The sequence below is a fragment of the Pelophylax lessonae genome, assembly GCF_965119305.1.
Source record: "Pelophylax lessonae genome assembly, chromosome: 10".
Lineage (NCBI taxonomy): Eukaryota > Metazoa > Chordata > Amphibia > Anura > Ranidae > Pelophylax > Pelophylax lessonae.
In genome coordinates, this window is record NC_138777.1 from 59,488,675 (window position 1) to 59,514,679 (window position 26,005).

Consider the following 26,005-nt stretch of genomic DNA (forward strand, 5'->3'; position numbering starts at 1 on the left):
TATATATATATATATATATGTATGTATATGTGTGTGTGTGTGTATGTATATATGTATATCCCTCACATTTTTGTAAATATTTTATTATACCTTTACATGTGACAACACTGAAGAAATTACACTTTGCTACAATGTAAAGTAGGAAGTGTAAAGCTTGACAGTGTACATGTGCTGTACCCTCAAAATAACTCAACACACAGCCATTAATGTCTAAAGGGCTGGCAACAAAAGTGAGTACACCCCTAAGTGAACGTGTCCTAATTGGGAACAATTAGCCATTTTATGTATAAAGAAGCAGGTGCGCTAAACTCATAAGTGTCAACCAATCAGGTTGAAGTGAACCAATACAAAAATATGCAAATAAATAATCACAAAACTATTACATATATGGTGAACTGGTGAACTGATAAGCCTCCGGGGCAAAATACAGTTAATAACTCAACAATGTGAATAACTTAATCACACTCAGGTGAAAAGATGAAATAAAAGACAAAAGTAAAGGTGCATAAAGTCCAAAACAATATTTTCAGTAGATGTGAAGATATCCAAGTGAAATGTTCACAGCAACTTTCAGGTGCAGATGATCCCACCACCATGTTGAGGACTGGCCCCTTACCAGAGAGCAGAGTTTTAAGGGCGTATAAGGGAAAGGTGCTCAGGAGAGAATGTGAACTATAGGGCATCACTCAAACGGGAGGATAAGCCTCTTACGAAATCATGGATAATTAGGGCTGATCTTAAATTCTCCTGAATGGTGCTTGTCCTCTATCCTAGGCGTCCTCACTCTGGCCAGTAAATATGTCCACACGGTATCTCACAAAGATAGAGACCAAACAATAGTGCAATACCTTCTTGACGTTTATTAAAAATATTACAGGGTGCACTTGTGAGTGATGACGATGCGGCGCTCCTCTCTGACGCGTTTCCTCCTAAAGCGGAGGTCAACAGAGACAGCCATTCCCCCCCCCCCCCCCGGTGTCATTTGACTCATTAATGTTACAAGGTCTCAGATGTGAATGGCGAGCAGGTGTGTTAAATTTGGTGTTATCGCTCTCACTCTCTCATACTGGTCACTGCAAGTTCAACATGGCACCTCATGGCAAAGAACTCTCTGAGGATCTGAAAAAAGAATTGTTTCTCTACATAAAGATGGCCAAGGCTATAAAAAATTGCCAAGATCCTGAAACTGAGCTGCAGCACGGTGGCCAAGACCATACAGCGGTTTAACAGGGCAGGTTCCACTCAGAACAGTCCTCACCATGGTTGACCACAGAAATTAAGTGCACGTGTTCAGCACCATATCCAGAGGTTTTCTTTGGGAAATAGATGTATGAGTGCTGCTAGCATTCTTGCAGAGGTTGAAGGGGTGGCGGGGTCAGCCTGTCAGTGCTCAGACCACATGCCGCACACTGCATCAAATTGGTCTGCACTGTTGTCCCAGAAGGAAGCCTCTTCTAAAGATGATGCACAAGAAAGCCTGCAAACAGTTTGCTGAAGACAAGCAGACTAAGGACTTTAAAAATGTGTTATTTATTAACTCAATACGGCTTATGCTGTATGGAGCCTGTCCATTTCCATCCGATACTATCTGGTCCGATCTGCTAGATGGTTGGGGAATGGGATCTTCATTGAAAGCTGAAAGTGAAAAAATAGAACCTCCAGATTTTTTGAGAAATTTGGTTATTTATAGTTTTGTGTACATTCAGTTTCCACCATTTCGCAAAAAAGGCGCAATTTAAAATTTTGAAAAATGTGTTATTTATTAACTCAATACAGCTTATGCTGTCAAATTTTTTAGGAATTTAGCAATTTTTTAAAAAAAAATTGCTGTGTTTGTATCTGCTAATAATGATTTTACTGCATTATTTGTGAAAATATTGCTTTTGTAAACATTTGCGCATATATCGTGGGGCCTTAAAAATCAGTAGCACCTTCCTTTTTTTTCTACTGGTCCTATGCTTTCAGAAAATATATGTTTTGAGGGGTCTTTAACAAACTGTGAAAGCTGTAAGCCCCGGTTCACACTTATGCGAGTGCGGGGTTCGCATGTAATGTCGGAGCGCACTGCTCCTTCATTACATGCGATCGGCTGTGCGGTGCGAGTTTAGCCATACACTTTGTATGGCTAAATTCGCACCGCACCCGCAGCAAACACGCACAGGGACCCTTTTTGGCAGCCGCATCAGGATCGGATCGCACATCGGTTCACACTTGTGAGATCCGATCCTGTGCGAACTGCAAGATCGCACTGCGATATGCGATCAAACTAGGGGTGTCGTCAAGATTACATTGACACCCCCAGCATATCGCATATGGCAGTGTGAACTGCCGGGGGTGCGTGTGCGATGCGGGAACAGGCTGCGAATTCGCAGCCTTCCCGCATCGCATAAGTGTGAACCGGACCTAAGGGAACAATGAAAACTCTCAGATTTTTAGAGGAATGTGGTTATTTACATTTTTGCGTAATTTAAAAATGACAAATATTTGTTATTTATTAACTCAAAACAGGTTAAGCTTTTATATTTAATAGGAATTTAGCAGGAGTTTTGAAAAAAATTGCTGTGTTTGTATCTGCTAATAATGATTTTAGTGCATTTTTAGCAAAAATATTGCTTTAGCAAAACATTTGCGCAAATATCGCAGAGTGTTAAAATCAGTAGCAATTTCCTATTTCTCTACAAGTCATGTGCTTTCAGAAATTATATAGTTTGGGGGGTCTTTAACAAACTCTGAAAGCTGTAAGGGAAAAATGAAAACCTCTAGATTTTTAGAGACATTTGGATATATACATTTTTGCATAAGTTTGTTTGATTTTCACCATTTTGCAAGGCACAATCTAAAATGTACAAATAGTGGTTATTTATTAACTTAAAGTGGAGTTCCACCCAAAAGTGGAACTTCCGCTCATTTGTTCCCCCCCCCCCTCCAGTGTCACATTTGGAGCCTTTCAGGGGGGAGGGAGGAACAGGTACCTGTTTTTGACAGGTACCCTTCCCCACTTCTGGGAAACGGCTAGCAGCGCCGTCCCTCTGATGTTTGGATTCCACTCCTCCTACCCCGCCGCCGAGCCAATAGGAATGTGCAGCACGCTTTGCGCATGCGCAGTAGGGACCCGACCGTGAAGCCGTAAGTGTCCTAATATTCAAAGTCAGCAGCTACAGTATGTGTTGCTGCTAAATTTTAATTTTTGGAGGGGGGGGGGGGGTGTTGGAACTCCGTGGAACTTCGCTTTAATACAGGTTAGCTTTATATTTAGTAGGCATTTTGTAAAATGTGCTGTTTTCATCTGCTAATAATGATTTTAGTGTATTTTTAGCAAACATTTTGTTTTGATAAACATTTGCGCATATATCAATATGTCCTAAAAATCAGTAGCCCCTTATTTGTGGTCATGTGCTTTTCAGAAAATATATGGTTTGCGGGGTCTTTAACAAACTCTGTAAGCTGTAAAGGAAAAATAAAAAAGCAATGGAAAAATTGCAAAAATGGCTTGGCCAGCTAAGTTTAAACGTGGAGCACAGGGCCTGGCAGGGAATGGGTTAAACAATGGTGGCCTTTAGTAGATATAATATGGTCTCTTGGAAAGTCATTTCAGACCACTGTTTCAATTGAGTTTAACATGCTTAGTTACAATTGATTCCTCTTCGTAATCAAATACATTTTCCAGGGTGTTGGAGAGTCTTTGGTTGGCTCGCTCGTCTGCAGACGTTATTTATATATCTGTAAAAGTTTTTATACACTTCTATTTAAAAGAAATGCTGCAATTTTCATTTACTGGCTCCTTAACAAGCAGCACACTGTATTCAGTTATTTGCTTTCACTGTTTGAACATTTGAAAAGCTCACCCCTGAGTGCCGTGTCTATATCCTGAAATTTCCTTACATAAACATTTCTTCTTCTCTAATACTTTCACCATTCCAGCCAACTTGCAACCTTGCTATTGATGTTCTTTGGTGTTTTCTGAGGTTTCAGATGGGAATTTATTCATGCTTTTCATCTTGAGCCATCTGAAGTAGGATAAAATGTACTCAATCACTTGTGATGTTTCGTCTCTAGAAAACCAGTGTTTGACACAGTTGTTCTGATCGCTAAAGAAATCTATAAAAGTAGAAGTCCAGGCAAGCGTACTGACTTTATTTCATACCTACGTGCACACTAAGTAAAGGGATCATAAACTTAAATTGGTCATAGATAATGCAATTTTTTTTTCCTTCAACCAAGAGTTTAACCGGTTGCCGACCGCTGCACGACTATATACTGTGGCGGTCAGCCCTGGCCAGGCAAAGTGACGTATCGGTACGTCACTTGCCTGTCACTTCCTTGTGAGCCAATAGCGGGCAAGTGCGCGCCCGCGGAGGCGTGTGCCCGCCGCGGCTCGTTCACAGGGAAGTTAGTGCGTGTGACCGGCGGACCCGATGTCCGTCGGTCACTCGCTGATCGTCGGTACAGAGGGAGAAAGTCAGACGGCTGATGTAAACAAGCCGCCTGTCATTCTCCCCTGTGTAGAAACAGTGATCAGACGGTTCTACTATGTAGGACCGTTGATCACTGTTCCTACACTAGTAGCCACAGCCAATCACAGTAGAAAGCACGCCCCTAGGGACACACTTAACCCCTCCCTCCCCAATAAAGTTAACCCCTTCCCTGCCAGTGTCATTTTGCAGTAACAGTGCATATGTATAGCACTGATTACTGCAGTAATGTCACTGGTAACCCCAAAAGTGTCAAAAATGTCAGTCAAGCGTCCGATCTGTCCGCCGCAATGTCGCAGTACCGCAAACAAAAACGCAGATCGCCGCCATTACGCATTAAAAAAAACCCACCAAAAATGACAGAAATCTTTCCCTTAGTTAGTAAACGCAATAACTTTTGCTCAAAACAATCAAAATACGCTTTTTGCGATTTTTTTTACCAAACATATGTAGCAGAAAACAAATTGGCCAAAAATTTTAAAAAATGTTGATTTTTACATTTTTTTGGGGGGGAATTTCATATAAAAAAATGTGAAAAATATTGTTATTTTTGCAAAATTTACGCTCTTTTTTTGTTTATAGCGAAAAAAGTAAAAATCGCACAGGTGATCAAATACCACCAAAAGAAAGCTCTGTTTGTGGGAAAAAAAGGACGTCAAATTCTTTTAGGTACAGCGTCGCACGACCGCGCAATTGTCCGTTAAAGTCACACAAAAATCATCATCACGTCATCACGCCACATCCGCCCTCGTGGAACGCATATCCGGCCCGTGGAACGCACGGCGTCCCGGAAGTGCTCTTCTATTGCCGTTTACATGCTGTTTTTCCTTTCTTGTTTGTGAGTACCCCTTTTTTTGATTGAAATAAAGCAATTTTTAAAGCGGTACTACCCTATGTGAGCCTTCTTCCCCCACATATACCTTATACCCGTGGACCCTAACCCCAAAGGACCTTGGTACGCAGGACTCGGGCAGAATATTGGACCACCCTAGTAACCAGAGAAGGGGACCCCAGGAATATTTACCTAAGGCCTGATACCCCTGTAGGGGTGTTCAACTCTGATGAGTGCGGTCCAAGGGGTGCGGGGAGCACTAAATTGTCACCGACATCCGAGCACCTCTAAAAATTCTCCAATAGAGCACCTGCACTCAAGTCACTTTTTGCTCTCTCTCTTTAAGAAGGGTATCCCATTGTGGGACTACCCTCCCTCTTTTTTGACTTTTCTAGTCATTACGGACTTACCATTACTTGGACTATTTGTGTCAGATTTTAGAGTGGTTTTATAAGATTTTTCATTTTGTGTCTATGATACTATTTATTGTATAGTACCTTGTTTTACACTTCACAGTATTGTATTTCATATTTCTTATATATTTTTCTAACACTTCACAATATTGCAATTTTTAGTGGATCCAACTCAATTGATTTTCCTACCATTTTTTTATCGATTGCCCTATTTATCAGGCTGACACTACTTATATCAATTTTACTTTTATTCACATTTTTCACATTGGACTTTCCATCTTTCCTTTTTCTTTCTTCAATTGTTTTAGCACCATCATATACCCCTCACAGGGTTGGATCACTTATTATAATTAAATTTACCTTCTCCAGTCACCTTTAATGCACTTGACACTTTATTAACATTTACAGTGGAGAGACACATTTTATATATATATTTATGTAGTATCATTGTAAGACACACGGAATATTTAATTTAATATATTTTGGCAGCGCCATACACCTCTCCTGTTATTTTATCATTCTACTATATTTCTAGGAATATAGTGTATAGGTGGGCTGCAGCCAGTATTTATCATATCAGAGCCTTAAAATTATCCTAAGCGCGGATTTCCTATTTTTCAAGGAAAGAAAATTGCTAAATTTCTTCATCAACACAATCAGTGATGATGGGGGACCCCTCCCACTGCGCTATTGTATTTTTACAGCAGGGGGTTTCCCCACCATCAGAAAATGATCACTGCTGCCGGCTATTGCCACTGGCAGTGATCGCACAAAAAAAACGACAGGCTGATTGTACTGAAGTTGATTGATAGATCAACTTCAGTATATCCAGCCTGCCCATAGCTGAATGAAATTCATCTGATTCCTGCTGAACCGGACACATTTCGATCAATCTGTTGCTGGCCTGACCATTAACTATAATATTAGACTATGGGTGTACTTTAAAGTAAATCTATTACTGCAGTAAACTTTTTCCATAAATATATACATATTTCTCCTTCTTCTCGCATTTACAAATGCCATTCTGTTGAGGAAGTCTCTTGGGAAACTGACATTTTTTGGAGAGTCAGATTCCATGGTCCTCCAGAACTCTCACTCAATATTGCAGGATACAATAGTGACATTGAAGTCGGTAGAAGAAAACCAGCTCTCTGTGCTAACTTTGCAGGTATTTGTGGGCCTCCATTGTTTTCTGGAATGAACTGTAGATACAGCAGGGTACAAAACCTGCCATCATGGGTCCACATACCAATGGTATAGAAAAACATTGTGTTCAACTGATTTTTGGTCCTGAGCTGTCATGCAGCATACCTGTGGCAAGTTCAGTTTGTAGAGGTGAATGAAGTCATTGCAACAGTGCTTATATGCTTGGACTGTCCTTCTTTTGGAGCCAAATCCATCTGTCTCTCTTTCTTGATCAGTTAAATCACATTCAATCGGTGCAAAATGCGAGTTTGGGTGCTATTCATTTTAAATGGCACCCTAAGCGATTTTGCTCTGATTGTCATGGAACAGAATCATGCTGCAGTCCCAGGAAAATGCGACTATAAAAATCTTGTGAAGCTTGTGGCCGAAAAAGGAGCAGGAGTTTCTTTTGGGCAACAAACATGCATAGGGCAGCTCATTAAAGTGAATAGGCTGCCCTATGTGCGATATGCAGAATAGCGTAAAAAGCACACAAAATTGCAAGCTCCAAACGTGAATGGGGCCTAATTCCTCTTTCTTTTGTGACATTGAACGTTATTTTATTGACTTTAAAATGTAACTACCAAAATGTATTTTACACTGATCATTTCATCCAGCATCTAATTGCCCTTTTTATTTTGAAAAGTCAGTTTAACCACTTCAGCTCCGGAAGGTTTTACCCCCTTAATGACCAGTCCATTTTTTGCAATTCGGCACTGCGTTACTTTAACAGACAATTGCACGTTCGTGCGACGCTGTACCCAAATAAAACCTGTACTTTGTTTCCCACAAATAGAGCTTTCTTATGGTGTTATTTGATCACCTCTGCGGTTTTTAGATTTTGCTCTATAAACAAAAAAAAGAAAAAATGATCCCAGCACCTAGTACCCAGTGCTAGTGGCCATCATCCCAATCAATATGTATACAAGAAAAGATCCCCAATCGTGTGGGACTATTAATGCCACTAGACACTGTATATCAAGGTAAAATAGTCAATTTTATTAAACAAACAGCAAAAACACAAAAATTCTGTATATAATTTTTGTGTTTTTGCTGTTTGTTTAATAAAATTGACTATTTTACCTTGATATACAGTGTCTAGTGGCATTCATAGTCCCACACCATTGGGGATCTTTTTTGAAAACAAAAAAAAAAGCGACAATTTTGACAAAAACTATGTTTTTTACTTTCTGCTATAAAACATTCCCAATATCAGTTTAGGCCAATTTGTATTCTGCTAAATATTTTTGGTAAAAAAAAATCCCAAAAAGCGTATTTTATTTGGTTTGCGCAAAAGTTATCACGTTTACAAACTATGGGATAGATTTTTGCACTTTTTTTATTTTATTTTTTTGTTTTTATTAGTAATGGCGGTGCTCAGCAATTTTTGGCGGGACTGTGACATTGCAGCGGATAGATCGGACCCCTAACTGACATTTGTGACACTTTTTGGGGACCAGTGACAATTATACAATCATCAGTGCTAAATAATATGCACTGTTACTGTATAAATTACACTGGCTGAGTTAATACTGGGGGTGATCAAAGGGTCAAATGCCTAAATGTGCTTACTAACTGTGGGGGAAGGGAGGGCTTTGTGACAGGCACAGAGAGATGGGTGTTTCAGCTTAGCCGAAATACACAATCTCATGTGCCTCTCTGACAGAAGAGCCGCCTGCTTTGTTTACATAGGCAGGTGGCTCTCCTGTCAGTTTCTCTGAAGATCGCGGGAGGCCGGCGACGATCGAGCCTGCTCCTCCCACGGTCTGGCTTCCGCTGTGCCTAATCACAGCCGAAGCACGGCTCCGGCGACTTATAATCACATAGATCTATGTGACTGTGTGCGGCCGAGCCGCAGTAAATCTGCGTGGGGCCATCGGCAAGTGGTTAAAGCATAAGTAATGATGAAAAAAGCACTTGTTGATTTTAGGGCAAATAGACACCGACAGCAATGAATAGCAGCAAGAATCAGTAATGTCTGCGAACAGCTGCGGCTGCTCAGCCTGTACAAAGCAATGACAAACTAAAAGGAGCCACAACTGTCTGAATGTGTCCACGCACTGAGCAGTGTGGTTAGGGACAGAACAACAGATATCTGATCCTGGAAGCAGACTATATATACCAAAAGGCAGGGCTTGACAAACCCCGGGCGCCAGGTCACTTTGGTGACTAGAATTCGCGACCTGGCGCCTGGGGTGCACTGCAGGAGGTGTCCTGTCCCTTTTGCGAGAGATATATAAATGCATAGCTCCCAACTGTCCTTGATTTCTAGGGACTGTCCCTCATTCAGCACAAAGTCCCTCTGACCCTCTCTCCTCCTCATTTGTCCCTCATTTTGGTCTGATCGATATGGTTTTATACAGTCGGTATAGAAAAGAATTACCCCCCACTTAAATAATCACATTTTGTTGCTTTGCAGCCTGAAATGAAGACCGACACAGTTTCTGTTTTATCCAGCTGTATTTACTAGTGCAGCTTATAACATCCAAGTGAAATGATATAACTGCAACATGTCAGAAAAAAATGTAAACATTCAAAAACAGAATCCCTGAGTTGGGAAAAGCATCACCCCCCCCCTTATGTCAGTATTTTTTTGATCCACCTATTTATTTACCGTGTTTAGTCTGTTGGGATATGGCTCTTCTAACTTTGCACATGTAGACTTTGCAATATTTGCCCTCTCTTCCTTTCAGAACTGCTCATGTTCAGTGAAATTTGATGGTGACCGTTTTTTGACTGCAGTCTTCAAGTCATTCTACTGACAAAAGCGGTGTCTGTCTTCATTTTAGGCTGCAAAGCAACAAAATGTGTTTTTTTTTTTATAAGGGGGTGATTCTATTCTATACCCACTGTAATAATAAATGCACTACTTATCTATTAAAAAGTGTTTCCCAGTGCTAAACCTTTTATCCAGTTCCTTTATTGGTGAATTCATAAATTCCAAAAGCCAGTATAAAAGAATAGTAGTGGTAAAAAAGCGCTTGTGGGTTTAACCAATAATTTTTTTTGTACACTTTTCCTTTAAGGGGGACATGTGGGTGTGGGGGGGGCATTGCAGGAGATTACGCCTACATGCTTTTGCAAATAGGTGTCCCTCATCCCCATCTCAGAAAGTTGGGAGTTTTGATAAATGCAGTAGACAGGTAGTAAAGGCTTTAGATCTTCACACTCGTGTAATGGCATGGTAATTTAACAAGTACTCATAAACCATTGCAGGTTTAAAGGTGCAAAAGTACTAGGATTAGAGTGGGTGCATAGTCAAATCTTTTTCTTTTTCAATTAACATTTTTACTGTTTTGTTTGAAATAATTTTAAAACCTATTTTTTTCTCTTTTTAGTCCCATTGGGGAGATTTCCCTTTACATCTTGTTACAGAGGCACATTAGGAGGTGGGAGGAATTCTCTTCAAGGCGAAGGGAAATCCCCTCTAAAACTGTTGTCACTGGAGCAGGTGTCACCTATTGAAGATTTTTTTTTACCACCTGTTTCAATGAAAACTGTACCATTTTGTATTTTCCATCCCTTTCTGTCCAAGTGACAAAGATAAACAGGACAAGTAAAATTTAAAAGATCCCAATGTCAGAGTAAGAGAAATCATTCTACGGCGATAATGCATGGTTTACTCTAAATTGATAACAGCTAAAGGTTTTTCAAGTGCCACCAAAATTAAGTACAGTAGTTTTTCACCATTTCACAGGTGTGTGCTGGATTAAATACATGAAAAATACCAAGGATGGTCAGCTTAAGGGACATGTAAATGAGCCCCCATGACTTATTTACCACACAAAGATTGCCATACAAAAAAAAAAAAAAATATATATATATATATATAGAAAAAGTTCTTTATTAAATCCTCAAAATATTTAAAAGCAGATATATACAAAAAAAACAGCACCTTCTACCATCATAAAAAGACAACGTTGTCTAATACCCAAAAAATACATCTAGACATCATCCATTCATGCATGCACACACCTCATAGTATAAATTGCATATAAACCATAATTGGGAAGTAAACCAAGGAATGTGTACACATCCAAACCAAGGAATGTGTGCAGTATTGAGTCTAGTCTTGCTTGGTATCTATTTACAAGATGCAACCTCATCTTTTTATATTTGAAAGAAAAATTGTGTTTTGTTTTCTGTTTACTAGGTCAATTTTAGTGTATTTTTTTCCTGAAAATATGCTTTTGATAAACAATCCCTGAAATATTGTATAACATAAAAAAAAATTCTACCATCTACAGGACTATTGCTTTAAAAAAGTGTATAATTGTGTGGGGGTTCTAACTAATTTTCTAGCAAAAAATGCTGATTTTAACTTGTTTGAAGAATTAGAAAATTGCCCTGGGCACAACATGGTTAAAGTGGAATTACTATGGTCAAAATAAAAAGTGACCTACACCGATCAGCCATAATATGACCACCCACCTAATATTGAGTGGGTCCCCCTTGTGCTGCAAAACAGTCCTGACTCTTCGAGGCATGGAAGCCACTAGACGTCTGAGACTCGGTTCACATTAGCGCGACTTGTCAGGCGACTTGTCAGCCTGACAAGTCGCGCTCCCTCGCGGTCCATTGACCGCTACAGGACCCGTTCTAATAGGAGCGACTTAGCTCCGACTTAGGAAAAGGGTCCTGTACTATTTCGGGGCGACCTCGGAGCGACTTGCATAGACTTCCATTATGTGAAGTCCCTGCAAGTCGCTCCAAAGTCGTGGTGCACGGGACTGACAAGTCGCCTCCCAAAGTAGTAAGGAGTCGTGTCGCGCTAATGTGAACCGGCTCTTAAGATATGCTGTGGTATCTGGAACCAAGCAGATCATTAAAGTATTTGTAAACAGTCACCTTGTAAAACAACCCATTCAGTTTAAAATAGAAAGGCAAAACAGTTTTGTATAGATATAAAAATATATTTTAAATACCTTTTTTTCCATTATTTTTTAAATGATCACATTCCCTCTGTTCTCAGCAGCATAAGAGCTGAGGGAGGAGAAGCAACAACACGCTGAGCTTCCTAGTGAATGGCTATGCAGTGGGGGCATATCGGGACAAGTCTGATCATTGGAGGAGAGCACACTGAGTTTCCAGCATAGCTAGAGATCTGACCACGGTGTGTCTCCTGCTTAGTATGGTCAGTTTTTAATAGGAAGGCAGAGAGGGCTTAGAATAGAATACGAGGAGGGGAGGAGCCCTGACGGGATGACACGCACGCCCACACTGGAGAAGTAGATGGTTCGCTGCCTGGACCTCCCCTGCCACCGCAATAACTCGGCTGAGGGAAGCTACCGTTTGCGGGGCTCTGTAAGATTGTTCCCCGGGCCCTCTGACCCCCTCTCCCTCCTCTGCTGCGACAAACTGCCCTGATCCCTCCACTGCTGCACTGATGCTGATTCATCAGCTCTCCTCCCGCTCTCCAATGGAAGGACTGTGATGTTCTGATCTTACTGAACTGCCCACTGAGGAGTGGTAAGAGCATTTGCAGGGGGAAGATCTGTTGAAGCATCTTGAACCAGACTGGCACATTATACCCCCACTGGTTCTGTCTGCTTTGAGATCCCTTCACAGAAGGAGATAAGCGATAGAGCCTTTACTTGAACTGTGGGGGGAAACCCAATAGGACTCTTTATAACATAGCTATTAAAGGGCCGGATGCTCCTGTACTTTTCAGAAGTTTGCTATATTTTTTGGAGGCTCCCCGCCTTCATCCTCAGCCATATGCTTCCTGATTTAACAGATCCGAGCCTCATTGGTCTCTGGAGACAGCATTTACCCAGCTTTGTGTAGTAAATCTTTGCCCCTCCATCTTATAGTTGAGATTAACTGGGAATAAAGATAAAAGGTAAATCCAAAAACTAGTAAAGTAAATCAACCCGCCCCCCCAACCCAGGAGGTATCCAGCGATACATGTCAGCAGAGTCCGATACATGTCAGCAGAGTCCAGTTTGTTGGAGGAAGGGCCGGATAGCCCCAGACAAGGACCCTCAGGGCAGACAGGAACTGGGAAGCAAAGATCTGTAGGATCTCCCAGCAGGAAAGATTAGTGCCCTGGGAGAAACCAGACCAAGAAACTCTGGAGGGATCCCTCAGGGAGGACCTAAAATACAAAGCAGAGGCCCCTAAGGGGAAAGCCCAGCCCTGATAGTAAAAGGAGATGTGGCTTTGGAGGATCCCCAAGCAGGTCTACCTCTTATTAAAGAAGCCCTTGCGGGGCTACTGTCAAAATTGAAAACATCTCTGATCTCTGAAACTGGATATAGCGGCATTCAGGGCAGAAATCGGACAAGTTTTTGGCCGGGTCAAGGAAATGGAGGGGAGACTTGATAGCCATGATCGATTGTGGGAAGATTTATGCAAACAGATGAAATTGTTACAGAAAGCCAACCTATCCTCGTTATATAAGCTAAAGGATGAAGAGAATCGCAGCCGAAGGCAAAATTTGCGGATAAGGTGTCTAACAGATAAACAGGGAAAGGAAGATTTGATAACTGTAGTACGGTGCCTCATTAACTCCTTGCTAGGAAAAGAGACTCCTGAAACTTTAAAAATTGATAGAGAGCACAGGGTGGGAGGATATTAAAGCCAGGCGGATGGAGCCCAAGAAATGTGATTGTGAGAAGAAAAGTCGATAGTCATGGAGAAGGTTAGGAACTCCTCTGGAGTTACATTCGAAGGAGCAAATTTACAGCTTACATGTCAGCCAAGACTTTGTCAAGAAGGAGACTCCTTAAACCCCTGACAGATCAGATGCAGGCTTCTAATATCCCATATCGGTGGGGTTTCCCGGTCTGTCTTAAGGGGAGAAAAGATAAGATTTCCAGAGAATCTGAGAAAATTCTGTAGCAAATTGAACTTACTACCTTCACCCTTACTGGGGCGGAAAGAGATTCACTAATAATGTTGAGAGAGGAGTGGTGTTCCTTGGCGGGGAGAAAGAGGGGGGGAGATAGCTGGATGGGGGGAGGGGGGAGCGGAAGAGGGGCACATTGAATCATGTTATGCTAGGTTTATGATTGGGTTGTTTTTTGTGTTCCTTCTCTTTCTCTCTCCCCCCTCTTCTTCCCTTTTTGCGGTGGTGGCGATTGGGGAGGGGTGGTGAGGGTACTGGTCTAGTGGGTAGAGGTGGATTGGAACATCAGGGTGGTTGCCCCCTGGGAAGGTATGGACAGGAGGTGGCACATGGTAATGTGCCACCAGATCCGTACTTCGAATAAGATCTGGACAATTGTCCAACCCTCCGAGGGGATAACCCCTGTAAAATATTTTATTTATTTTTTGTTGTTGTTTTGTCCCTCTCCAGGTCTTCTCTCAAGAAAAAGAGGTGCTAGCTGCTCCTTTGGCTGCCCATGGCTCTGATAAATTTGGTGTCATATAATGTTAGAGGCCTGAATACACCTAGCAAAAGACACAAGGTAACTATGGGGCTGGAGTAGTCTTGTTACAAGAAACACATAGTACACATACATCAGGGGTTACATTGTCTTCCTGGTTCTTTCCTACATGGTATTACGGCGACTTCGAGCCATTCACAAGAAGTGGCGATTGGATTTGACAGGAGCACTATTTTTGTGCTGAAGGAGCAGCTAGTAGCCCCTGAGGGGAGGTTTTTATTTATTAAGGGAAGATTATCTGATATGGAATATACCTTTGCAAATATTTACTCCCCAAATAAAGACCCAAATAATTATATATAATTAACAGGGAGTCTTATTGTGGCGGGAGACTTAAATATGGGGCTGGACCCGCGTCTTGACTCATCAACGTGGACTAGAGAGATTATTGAGGGAGTGTCAATTAGTGGACGCCTGGAGGGTGAGACACCCAGAATTTAGAGATTACACTTATTTTTCTGCAGTATATAGATCTTATTCAAGGATTGATTTTATTTTAATAGAGCATCAACTCCTAGTCTCTCTTAGGAATGCAATAATTAAGCCCATTATACTCTCTGATCACGCCCCGGTGATAGTACAGGTAGATTTACTTTCAGCAGTACCCAGAGGTAGGACCTGGAAACGGAATGACTCGCTCATTCAGGATCCTAAGATAGTTATAGAAGTAGAAAAGGAGATGGGAAGCTTTTTCGTTGTTAATGATACACCAGAGATCTCACGAGCTACCTTGTGGGAATCGCACAAGGCTTATATAAGGGGGATATTATTAGGGATTGGGACACAAAGAAAAAAGGAACAGAAGGTGAGAAGGAATCAGTTACTTAGAGAGATACACACATTGGAACAACAGACCAGACCCAAAGGCATCCCAGAGAGGAGAGAGCTGATTAAGAAGAAAGGGGAACTGACGGCACTCATGGAGCAGGAGACAAGAAGTGCATTTCACATAGTTATAAAAGAAAAATATCAGTGGGGAAATAAACCTGGGAAATGGTTAGCAAAAGCAGTGAAGGAGAAAAAAAATGCATCCCATATCCCCAAAGTTAAAAATGAGAAGGGAGAAACTGTACATTTGTTCCTAGATATTGCACAGGTGTTCCACATGTATGACAGTCAGCTCTATAATGTTAGACAGAAAGAGAAAAGGTAGAGATGGGGATCAGGAAGATCTGGCTGCAAGGGTTTACCTGCAGGAGCTCGATCTCCCAAGATCACTCAGAGAGGGGTTAGAAGGCCAAGAAGCCCTGATTACACCAGAGGAAGCGGAGTGGGCGATAAAGAACGTGGTCCTGGGGAAGAGCCCGAACCCCGATGGTTATTCAACCCCTGTAATATAAAAGTTTTCAAAAAACTTTAGTCCCCAGGCTATGCAAGTACATCCACTGGGGGAAGGGGATAATTTGCTTGCCTACATAACTCTTATACTGAAGAAAGGGAAATACCCCATGGCACCAAAGAGTTATAGACTGATTTCCCTCTTAAATACAGACATAAAATAATAGCAGAAAGATTAAAACTTTTTTGGCCGAAACAGATATATAATTATCAGGTAGGCTTTTTGTTTGGTCGATAAGGGAGGGACAACTGCCTAAAATCACTCCTCTTAATCTATGAAATAAAAAAGAAGGGCATATCGGCTGTACTATTGTCTATAGACCCTGAAAAGGCCTTTGATAGGGTAGATTGGGGTTTCATGTTTGAAACTCTGAGGCACCTAGGGATTAGAGAAAGCCATTGGTCCTGCCATTCATACAACAGCAAGAGTAAGAGTGAATGGCAATTTTTCCCCCCCCCCCTTCGAGCTATACAATCGGGCTAGGCAAGGGTGCCCCCTTTCCCCAATGTTGTTTGGCCTAGCTCTAGAACATTTATTGGGAGCAATACGTAAAAACTCAGACATTAGAGGGGTGAGAGTGGGGAGTAAGGGGTATAAGGTAGCCGCATATGCGGATGATGTATTATTCTTTATTTCTAACCGGCTAACGCTCCCGGTATTATTGGAGGAATTAAGGAGATATGAGAAGCTATCGAATTTTAAGGTTAACATAACAAAATCGGAGATTTTGAATATTACATTACCAAAGACAGAACAACAGGCAATGCAGCCTAAATTCCCCTTTGTATGGTGTAGAGGTGAATTGAGATACCTTGGTATCAAGTTAACTATATTGTCAGCTACTTTGTATAAGGCTAATTTTATACCAATGTTAAATAAGGTGAAGGAACAGCTGAACTCCCTGAGACATAGACCTCTTTCATGGCTGGGTAGAATAAACACGGTAAAAATGATAATTCTTCCCAATGATAATCCAAATTATCCCAATCACCCTTCCTCAGGCTTACTTTAGGAAGTTAAGGGCAATAGTATTAAAACATAAATGGGCGCATAAACATCCGAGAATAGCCTATGCAGTATTAACAAAGGGAAAAGGGTCGGGGGGGGGGGGGGTAGCAGCTCCTGATTTTAAAAAATACTATCAGGCAATTTCTTTAGCACAAATAGCTGATCGAATTGGATACATAATAAGGATGGCAAGAGTTGGGTGGAAATTGAGTATGTACATAGGTAGATTTGAGAAAAATGGTGTGGGTGCCACGAGTATATCGAGACTTGGTCAATAAGATGAGTACACTGACTAGGAACATATTAAGAATTTGGGACAGTTTATGCAGAATATTTCACTAGGAATATAATGCACTGTTGATTTCATTAATGGACACAAATTATTTTAAACCAGGGAAAGAGGATTATTTATATTTTGTTAGATGGGCAAAAAAAGGAGGTAATACAGTTAAGATATGTAATGGTAGGAAACAGATTGTACACTTTTTCTGAATTACCACAAAAATGGGGGAATTTGCCACTTGATAGATGGAGGTACACATAATTTTAGCACTTTGTGCACTCTCTACGGCCTCTGCGGGGAAGGGATAATATGCGGCCAAAGGAGAAATTGTTTAGTCCCCCCCCCCCCGCATGTACTAAACATAGTATATCTAAAATATATAAGATCTTATTAGGGAAAACAGAGTTTGTATACCCACCTTATTTAGGGAAATGGGAACAGAAACTAAGACCTCTCCAAGATGAGGAAAAGAGGAAAAAAGTGTTGAAATTAGCTTGTTACTCATCAGTTGACTTAAGGACAACAGAGATGTGTTATCAGCTTTTTGCTAGATGGTATGCCACCCCGCAGAGGGCTCAGAGGTTCAGTGCAGAGACATCCTCAACTTGTTGGAGGGGATGCAGAGCTCCTGGAATCTTTGCGCATCTGTGGTGGGAGTGCACAAAGATTCAAGTTATTTGGGAAGGGATTGTTGGGTTAATTCACCAGATTACTGGGGATTGTATTCAGCTGGAACCTTGGAGTTGTTTGTTTCACAACACAGAAAAAAAGGGGAAGAGATATAAGAACACGCTAGTACCCTATCTTCTAAAAGTAGCTAAAAGCCTGATACCAGCATTTGGTGCTCACCACAAATCTCGAATATGAGGGATTGGGCTGCAAGAGTGGATTGGGTGAGATCTATGGAGGAAACAAGGGATATAGCGGAAGATTCCTGTGCAAAATACCTGGATATATGGGGGGATTGGTTGAGATTTAAAAAAAACTGAGGATTATATGAAGTTTCTAGGTGGTTGAGGGGGAGCTGAATCACCAGGACCTGGATGATCAGGTTCAGGAATTGTGATGCCTAAAAGAGAAGGAGTTTTCAGAGTGTGTAAGTAACAGAGGATATAACAGAAGGGGATTTGGATATGTATCTAAATTCTTTTTTTTTTGTGGGGGGATTTACAATAATAGAAAGTTATTTGTCATATATATCAGTTAATGATGCAATGACTTGATTTATATTTTTTATATGCTGATAACATTTTTTATAAAAATGTTAATATAAAAAAAAAATAGGAAAGCAGAGCGACTGGCAGGGATTCCATATAAAGGAAGCATACAAAGAGAACAGGATACTTTCTCATACAAATATCAGAAATATGAAGTTTTGGGGTAACAAACGCTTTATAGTCCAAAACATCCCACAGATGCTCGACTGGATTGAGATCTGGAAAATCTGAAGGCTAAGTCAACAACTTGTTAACCACTTTAGCCCCAGCCCTATTTCGGACACTTTTTGTTCACAAGTTAAAACCAGTATTTTTTCCTAGAAAACTACTTAGAACCCCCAAACATTATATATATTTTTTTAGCAAAGACTCTGGAGAATAAAATGTCGGTCATTGCAAAATTTTTTGTCACGCGGTATTTGCGCAGCGGTCTTTAAAACGCCATTTTTTTTGGAAAAAATTTGAAAAATCACATTTCACTGCATTTAAAAAATACTAAACAGTAAAGTTAGCCCATTTTTTTTGTATATTGTGAAAGATGATGTCACGCCGAGTAAATAGATACCAAACATGTTACGGTTTAAAATTGCGCCCCCCCGTGGGATGGCGACAAACTACGGTCAATAGAGATCTCAATCTGCGACGCTTTAAATTTATTTAACGGTTACCAGTTTAGAGTTAGAGTGTAGCTCTTTTTTTTAAATTATTGCCCACGCTCTGGCGATCGCGGCGATACCTCACATGTGGGGTTTGAACAGCGATTTCATTTGCGGCTCGACTTGCGTATACGTTTTTTTTTGTGCGCGAGCTAACGGTGACGGGGACGGCTAAATTTTTTTTTTTTTTTTTTCCTATTTATTTTTTCTTTTTTTTTAAACTTTATTACAGGTTTTTAAAAAAAAAAAAATCTGATCACTTTTATTGCTGTCACAAGCAATGTAAACATCCCTGGTGACAGCAATATGTCGTGACAGGTACTCTTTATGGAGGGATCGAGGGTCTAAAAGACCCTAGACCCCTCCACTACACTTCCCTGTATGCAAAACGCCGAAAACGGCATTTTTGCATACAGCCGTTTTTCAAATCTGCCGCCTTTTGCAGCACAGTAACCCGGACGTGACGTCATGGACGCCGCCTCCGGGTTACGTCATCGGAGACCCGATCGATGCCGTTTCCGGCATTCATCGGGACTCCATCCAGCCGGCGGACGTGCCGGCTGGGTGCTCGGGGCTCCCGGTGGGACGGTAGCCCCGAGCAAAGCCGCGGAAGGCGGCGGGAGGGGGGGGACGTCCCCTCCCGCCCCCCCGGGTAACGATCGAGCGGCTCCCGAGCCGCATCGATCGTTACCGACGGAAAGCCGACCGTCGGCTTCAAACAACGGTACCGGGATGATGCCTCTAGCTAGAGGCATCATCCCGGTATAACCCCGCAAAGTCTGATCACGTAGAGGTTACGTGACTGGTAGTAAAGTGGTTAAACCATTCTTTAAGTGTGGCAAGGTGCATTATCCTACTGAAAGGGGCCACTGCCATCAGGGAATACTGTTTCCTTGAAGGGGTGTACCTTGTCACCAACAATGTTTAGGTAGTTTGTACATAATAATAACATCTACATGAGTGGCAGGACCCACGGTTTTCCAGCAGAACATTGCTCAAAGCATCACAAGCCTCTGCTAGCTTGCTTTCTTCAAATAGTGTATCCTGGTGCCATTTCTTTCCCAGGTAAGAGATGGACAGACACTTGGCTATTCCCTTGATGTAAACGTAAACATAATTTATCATGCCAGGTAACCTCCTTCTATTGGCTTTGGAGTATGGGCACTCTGACTGATATGCGGCTACATAGCCCAATACACAATAAACTGTGATGCCCATTTTTTGCTTTCAACACACCAAATTTAAGGGCAACATACGAGGTGTGTTTAAAAGGTTTGGTGAATGGTATCAGAAAACAAAACAGAAGATACAAACAAAATACCTTTATTGGCCTTCAAAATAATCACCATCCTTCACAACACACTTTTGACAACGTCCATTAGGCTTCTGGAAACTGTCAGCAAAGGCCTCTTTAAGAATCGATTGCTAAAGACAACAACATCATCAGCAGTAATCAGCACGGGTTTACAAATGGGCGTTCTTGTCAAACCAATCTATTAACATTCTACGAGGAGGTGAGCTGTGAGCTAGATAGGGGGAGACCAGTGGATGTGGTGTACTTGGATTTCGCTAAGGCGTTTGATACAGTTCCCCACAAGCGCTTAATTTATAAAATAAGGTCTGCAGGTATCGACAGCAGGGTTTGCTCTTGGATACGGAATTGGCTTAAAGGGCGTGTCCAAAGAGTGGTAATAAACAGCGCATACTCAGACTGGTCTGAGGTAGTAAGCGGGGTGCCCCAGGGCTCAGTCCTGGGACCAACCTTGTTCAATTTATTCATAAACAATATTGAGGTCGGGATCAGTAGTTCGACATCAGTTTTTGCAGATGACACAAAATTGGCCAGAGCAATAACTGCACAGCATGAAGCAGATATCCTACAGAATGACCTGGACAAAATTACAGAGTGGGCAACGACATGGCAAATGAGGTTTAACGTGGAGAAGTGTAAGGTTTTGCACTTGGGGACTAAAAACATAAAAACACAATACACGTTAGGAGGGGAACCCTTGGGGAAATCAAAAATGGAGAAGGATCTGGGAGTCTTGGTTGATGATAGATTAGGCAACAGCATGCAATGTCAAGCGGCAGCTGCCAAAGCCAGCAGAATATTAGCATGCATAAAGAAAGGGATGTATTCCAGAGATAAGACTATAATCCTTCCACTTTATAAAACTCTGGTCCGACCGCATCTGGAGTATTCTGTCCAGTTCTGGTCACCAGTCCTCAGGAGGGATGTGTTGGAGCTGGAGAGAGTCCAGAGAAGGGCAACTAAACTAATTAGGGGATTGGAGGACCTTGACTATGAAGAGCGTCTACAATCGCTCGATTTATTCTCCCTGGAGAAGAGACGTCTGAGGGGGGACATGATAGCAATTTATAAATATCTTAATAGGGGGGCCCAGCTTAGAAAAAAAGCTGTTCATTCGAAGGGATTGCATGAGGACTCGAGGGCATACAATGCGATTAGAGGAGAAGCGTTTTAACCTCAAGCAACGTGGGGGGTTCTTTACTGTTAGGGCTACAAGATTGTGGAATTCTCTACCACAAGAGGTGGTTTCTGCGGGTAGTATGGTGGCTTTCAAAAGACTCTTAGACTTACATCTCAAGGATCAGAACATTCAGGGGTATGTGAGATGATTACAGCCACGCACACCTACACAGGTTGAACTGGATGGACTATTGTCTTTATTCAACCTCACCTACTATGTAACTATGTAACTGTTGTTACACATTCTTGGATTGCCACCACTCCTGCAAAACCGCTTTTCATGACGCTCTTTAGGTGGGGAAACAGAAAGAAGTCGCAGGGAAGACAGTGAACGCCATTCCATTGATTTGCTGCTTGTATTCCGGATTTAACTGGTAGTACCAGGTTTTATCCCCTGTGACAATAAATTGCAGAAAGGATGGATCCTGGTGACACAAGGTAATGAAATCTCCACAGGCTTCCATCCGTTTTGCTTTCTGTTCATCTGTCAGCTCGTGCGGCACAAACCGGGAACAGATCTTCCGCTTTCCCAAATCTTCGCTTGGTCACCTTGTCCTTGCTAATGCCCAATTCCTTCGCCATTAATCGTAGAGTCAGTCACCAATCTCATGTCAGCCTTTGCCGCACTTGCTCGATCATGTCCGGGATTCTGTTTGTTGACGACCGACCCGAACGTGGCTCATCCTCAGTCGATTCCTTCCTGGCGCGAAAGCACTTGAACCAGTCGTAAACACATTTTCTGCTTTCGTCCCGTACACTTGCATCAACATTTCATGCGTCTCCATCGCCGTTTTTCCCCAATTTGTAGTAGAACTTGATGCTCACTCAATGCTCCATTGCACTGTGACCCAACTTCTCTCACTGAATACCTTCCACTGTCCGCAGCAGGTTTACCCTGACAGTCATGTGTATGCCATGCTAGGTGGCACTTCTCAACACATCTCTGGATAGGCATGCACGTGCACCTAGCCCATGTTGCCGTTGAGATATCAGGCCATTCACCAAACTTTTTAGACATACCTCGTATTTACTTGCTGCCTAATACTGTATATCCCACCAACTTTTAGATGGCATTGTAACAAGATAATTTATGTTATTCACTTAACCTGTCACAGGTCATAAAGTTATGGCTAATCGGTGTATATGATGCAGTCTGTCACTAGCAATAATGGCAGTTTTTTATTTTTCTAATCTCCACTGTAACATACCGGTAGTTTTATCTCCTGTTGATTTGACAAGTAGATATGTTATTTTTGCGCTTCCTTTTGGGTCACATTCTGTTTGTTCTGCAGTGCATTGCTTTGTGCAGTATACAGCAGCATTTTCACCCTGTGGACAGGGTAGTCTTAGATGGTCATGCAGTGTAGTTCAAGATAGACTTTAAGTGAAAACAAAAAAAATAAAACCCCACTGTAACTAGGATTTATTTCTTTTGGAAAAAGGGTTTAAGCCAATTTAATAAAAGCATTCCCGGGAGTGTTTTAGGGTATTGTCCAACCCTGTAGTTACCACCTTTGTTGGACAGCTTGGCCTGTTACAAGAACTTTTAAAAAAAAATGGATCTACTGGTAGGATCAACATGTTATAGGGGAAACTCAGAAATACAAAAATCACTGTGTTTATGCTGATGACACAACATCATACACATCATTTTTGATTTTTCTCATAGTTACACTTTAAGCCCATGTAAACTTAAAGTGCATTTCCACTTGTGCATCCAAATTGGGATTTTGAAAAAATGCAGCCTACCATTTTTAGATGTTTTTAAATGTTCTTTCTGGAATCTCCAGGACTGTAAAATCCTAGTTCTCTTTGTTTATGAGGAGGCTGGGCATTTGCATTTGCCATAAATAACTCTTTCTGTACTGTGTTGGCAGATCTTCATTATCTGTTGTAGACTGAATTTGGACATAGTCCTAATAAAGGTTAGAGGTCAAAGGTTTGCAAGTTGGGAGCCTTGCATTATATGTTAAAGTGATTGTAAAGGTTTAGCTTTTATTTAAAAAAATAATATACATCTCATCCCTGCTCTGTGTAGGTAAAAGTAGTTTTGCACAGAGCGGCTTTAATCCTCCTCTTCTAAGGTCCCATGCTCCTGGCCCCTCCTCCCTGTTAAGTGCCCAAAATAGCAAGCTGCTTCCTATGGGAGCCCTCGTGTGTGCTCACTCTGGAGCCCTGCCCCCCACTGGATCAAGATCGGGCTCAGGTAAGTATAAGGGGCTGGGGGGACTGCATGCACAAGGTTTTTTACCCTAATGCAGAGAATGCATTAAGGCAAAAAAATAACTTTCTGCCTTTAGAACCACTTTAATGAGAGAAACTCAACCTGTCCTTAGAATAAACTCATTCTGACATTGTTGAGAAATACTGGCAGTCAGCCATGATGCCTTCTCCTAAGAAACATCTAAGAAGTAACAAATATATATATTTTTAGGTATGCTGTATGAATGGGAACACATAACAGTCTTATTGTGTTTTTTGTTTTCTATAATTTGATTGCAAAAGTGAAAATACACTGTAAGCACACCTATGACCCTAAAAACAAAATAAATTGTGAGCAGGAAGGTTTCTTTTTTATTTTTTAAACAGAAGAGACATACTAGTGTACAATCTCAGGCTAAATTAACCGCCTTGTCCATGAGCAGGAGTTTAGGTCTTCCTGTCCCATCCAATCAAGATGTCTGAAGACCCGGCACCTGGAAGAAGCCAGGAAGGGGGTGGAGGAAGATGTTGGTTTCCTTAGGGGAGCTCATGTATATCCCAATGCTGGAGCGGAGGTGAGTATTTGTGGACCATTTTTATGCAAGAACAGCAATTGATTAAACAACTTTCTTTTCTACTTTATAAACCTCTCTAGATATGAAAAAAAAGTAGATCAAAGACAGATTTCAATGCTAGCTTTAGCCATTTGGACCTTACCTGATGTTTAATCATGTGTTTCTATTTCATCCCATCAGCGAACGATCATATTTTAGGAGATATTACAGCACATGAAGAAACGAAGGAGGGTCAGCAGGTTAGAGAAGGATTACTCGTGCATTAATGATGTTGGAGTGCATCAAAGATTATAGGTATTGTTAAACTTCAAACAAACTAAGTACTGAGTGATGATATGATCTAATCTAGTCTGTCAGAGTGCTTATAAAGTACTTAAGACTTGATGAGCCAGTTCCTTGTATCTTCCTGACAGGGATACCTGGCTGTGTGGGATGCCTGGGCTAAGCTGGTGAAATCAGTTTTAGGTATAAGCTGCTTGCTTATATCAAATAGCTCTGACAACAGAGAATCAAAATAGGTTAAAGCTCTAATAAAATTAGCTATTTATTGCTAATAACCAAATCATGACACACATTACATACATATTTGCCTACTTAAGATAGGATTATTTACATGTCTCTTTTTTGCTTTATGATGTTTGAGAAAGTAAAGATTATTTCAGCGCCTTTTTTTAAAGGTAACTGCCAGGACGGCAAATAGCTAGCACAGACAACAGTTCAATGCAGTTTGGAGACTGCTGTACTCCAAGTAACAGTGTCAGTTCATTGTACTCAATACAACTGCATACCAAGAGAAGCATGTATTAATTTTTGTGAGCAAACCCAAAAATTATAGTTATACTAATGCTTTGGACCATCACATATATACTGTGGTTATGATCCACATCAGAGAATGATACTGCAGCATACCATCTGCCTTGTTTTAGAACTTGCTACAGACTGGGGTCTTTCGGGAAAGTCATAGTCTGTGGGCTGCCGGTATATTCCTCCACAGGAGGAAAGATGGGAGCTTGCGTTTTTGTGTGGACTCACAAAGCTACCTATCCTGTGCCACAAGTAGAGTCCCTTATGGCCTTAGGGCAGGCATATTACTTTTTAACTTTGAATTTTGCTAGTGGCTTCTGGCAGGTAGCCCCCAGTACCTTCCAGAGACTCATGTAGCCTTGTTTGGGGGATTTCAATGTGGAAACCCTTCTCATTTAGCTGGATGGAATTATTATCTTTTTAAAGACTTTTAAGGGTCATATTCATTATCGACAGGTGTTCTTATCCCTCTCTATTTTAATTACAAATTTGCCTTTAGTTACAATTTACTTATAGCTGAGATGTCATCTGGATTCCATTATACTCTTGTGTCTGTGGAACACTTTTCCATGTTCACCATAGTGGTTCCTACTTGTGAGCAAACTGCACTCATCACTCTGTTCTGAACTCATGTTGTGCAATCATATGGTTGTCTGAAGCGAGTCTTATCAGATCAAGGCCCCAATATTGAGTCCCAAGTTTTCATTGAACTGTGTTGGCTGAGTGGGATCTGCAAATCATACACAACCCCTTATCACATTCAAGGGAACAGAGCTTGTAAGCGTGTTAGTTGTACCCTACTTAATATGCTTTAGGACATTAGAGCAAGGAAATCAGGATCAAGCATGTGGCCCCAGTATGTGGGAGAAGTGGTTTGGGCCTACAACCATACAGTGCACAAAGCTACTGGCTTTACACCCTTCTTCCTAATGTCTGGAAGTAGTGACTGGCTAACTATGGACTTGCTGGTGAAGATGGAAGAGTCTGTGTCTCCTCGTACACCAAATGACTGGGTTCAAGTGCAGTGGAATCGATTGAAAACAGCCAAACAAGTGATTTTGGAGCATCATCAGGATTTATAGGATGAAGCTGCTGTTGACTTTCTGCCCTTGAGGTTGAGAGACAGGGTGTTGGTCA

General features: G+C 41.5%; 1 long non-coding RNA gene across 1 annotated transcript in view; it reads left to right on the forward strand.

Annotated features, from left to right (window-relative positions):
- LOC309565684 overlaps nucleotides 1-26,005 on the forward strand; it is an 84,415-nt gene that overhangs the window by 50,423 nt on the left and 7,987 nt on the right. The window contains exon 2 of the long non-coding RNA XR_014225823.1: nucleotides 24,245-24,358. This is a non-coding gene — a long non-coding RNA (uncharacterized lncRNA). The remainder of the gene's footprint in view (nucleotides 1-24,244; nucleotides 24,359-26,005) is intronic.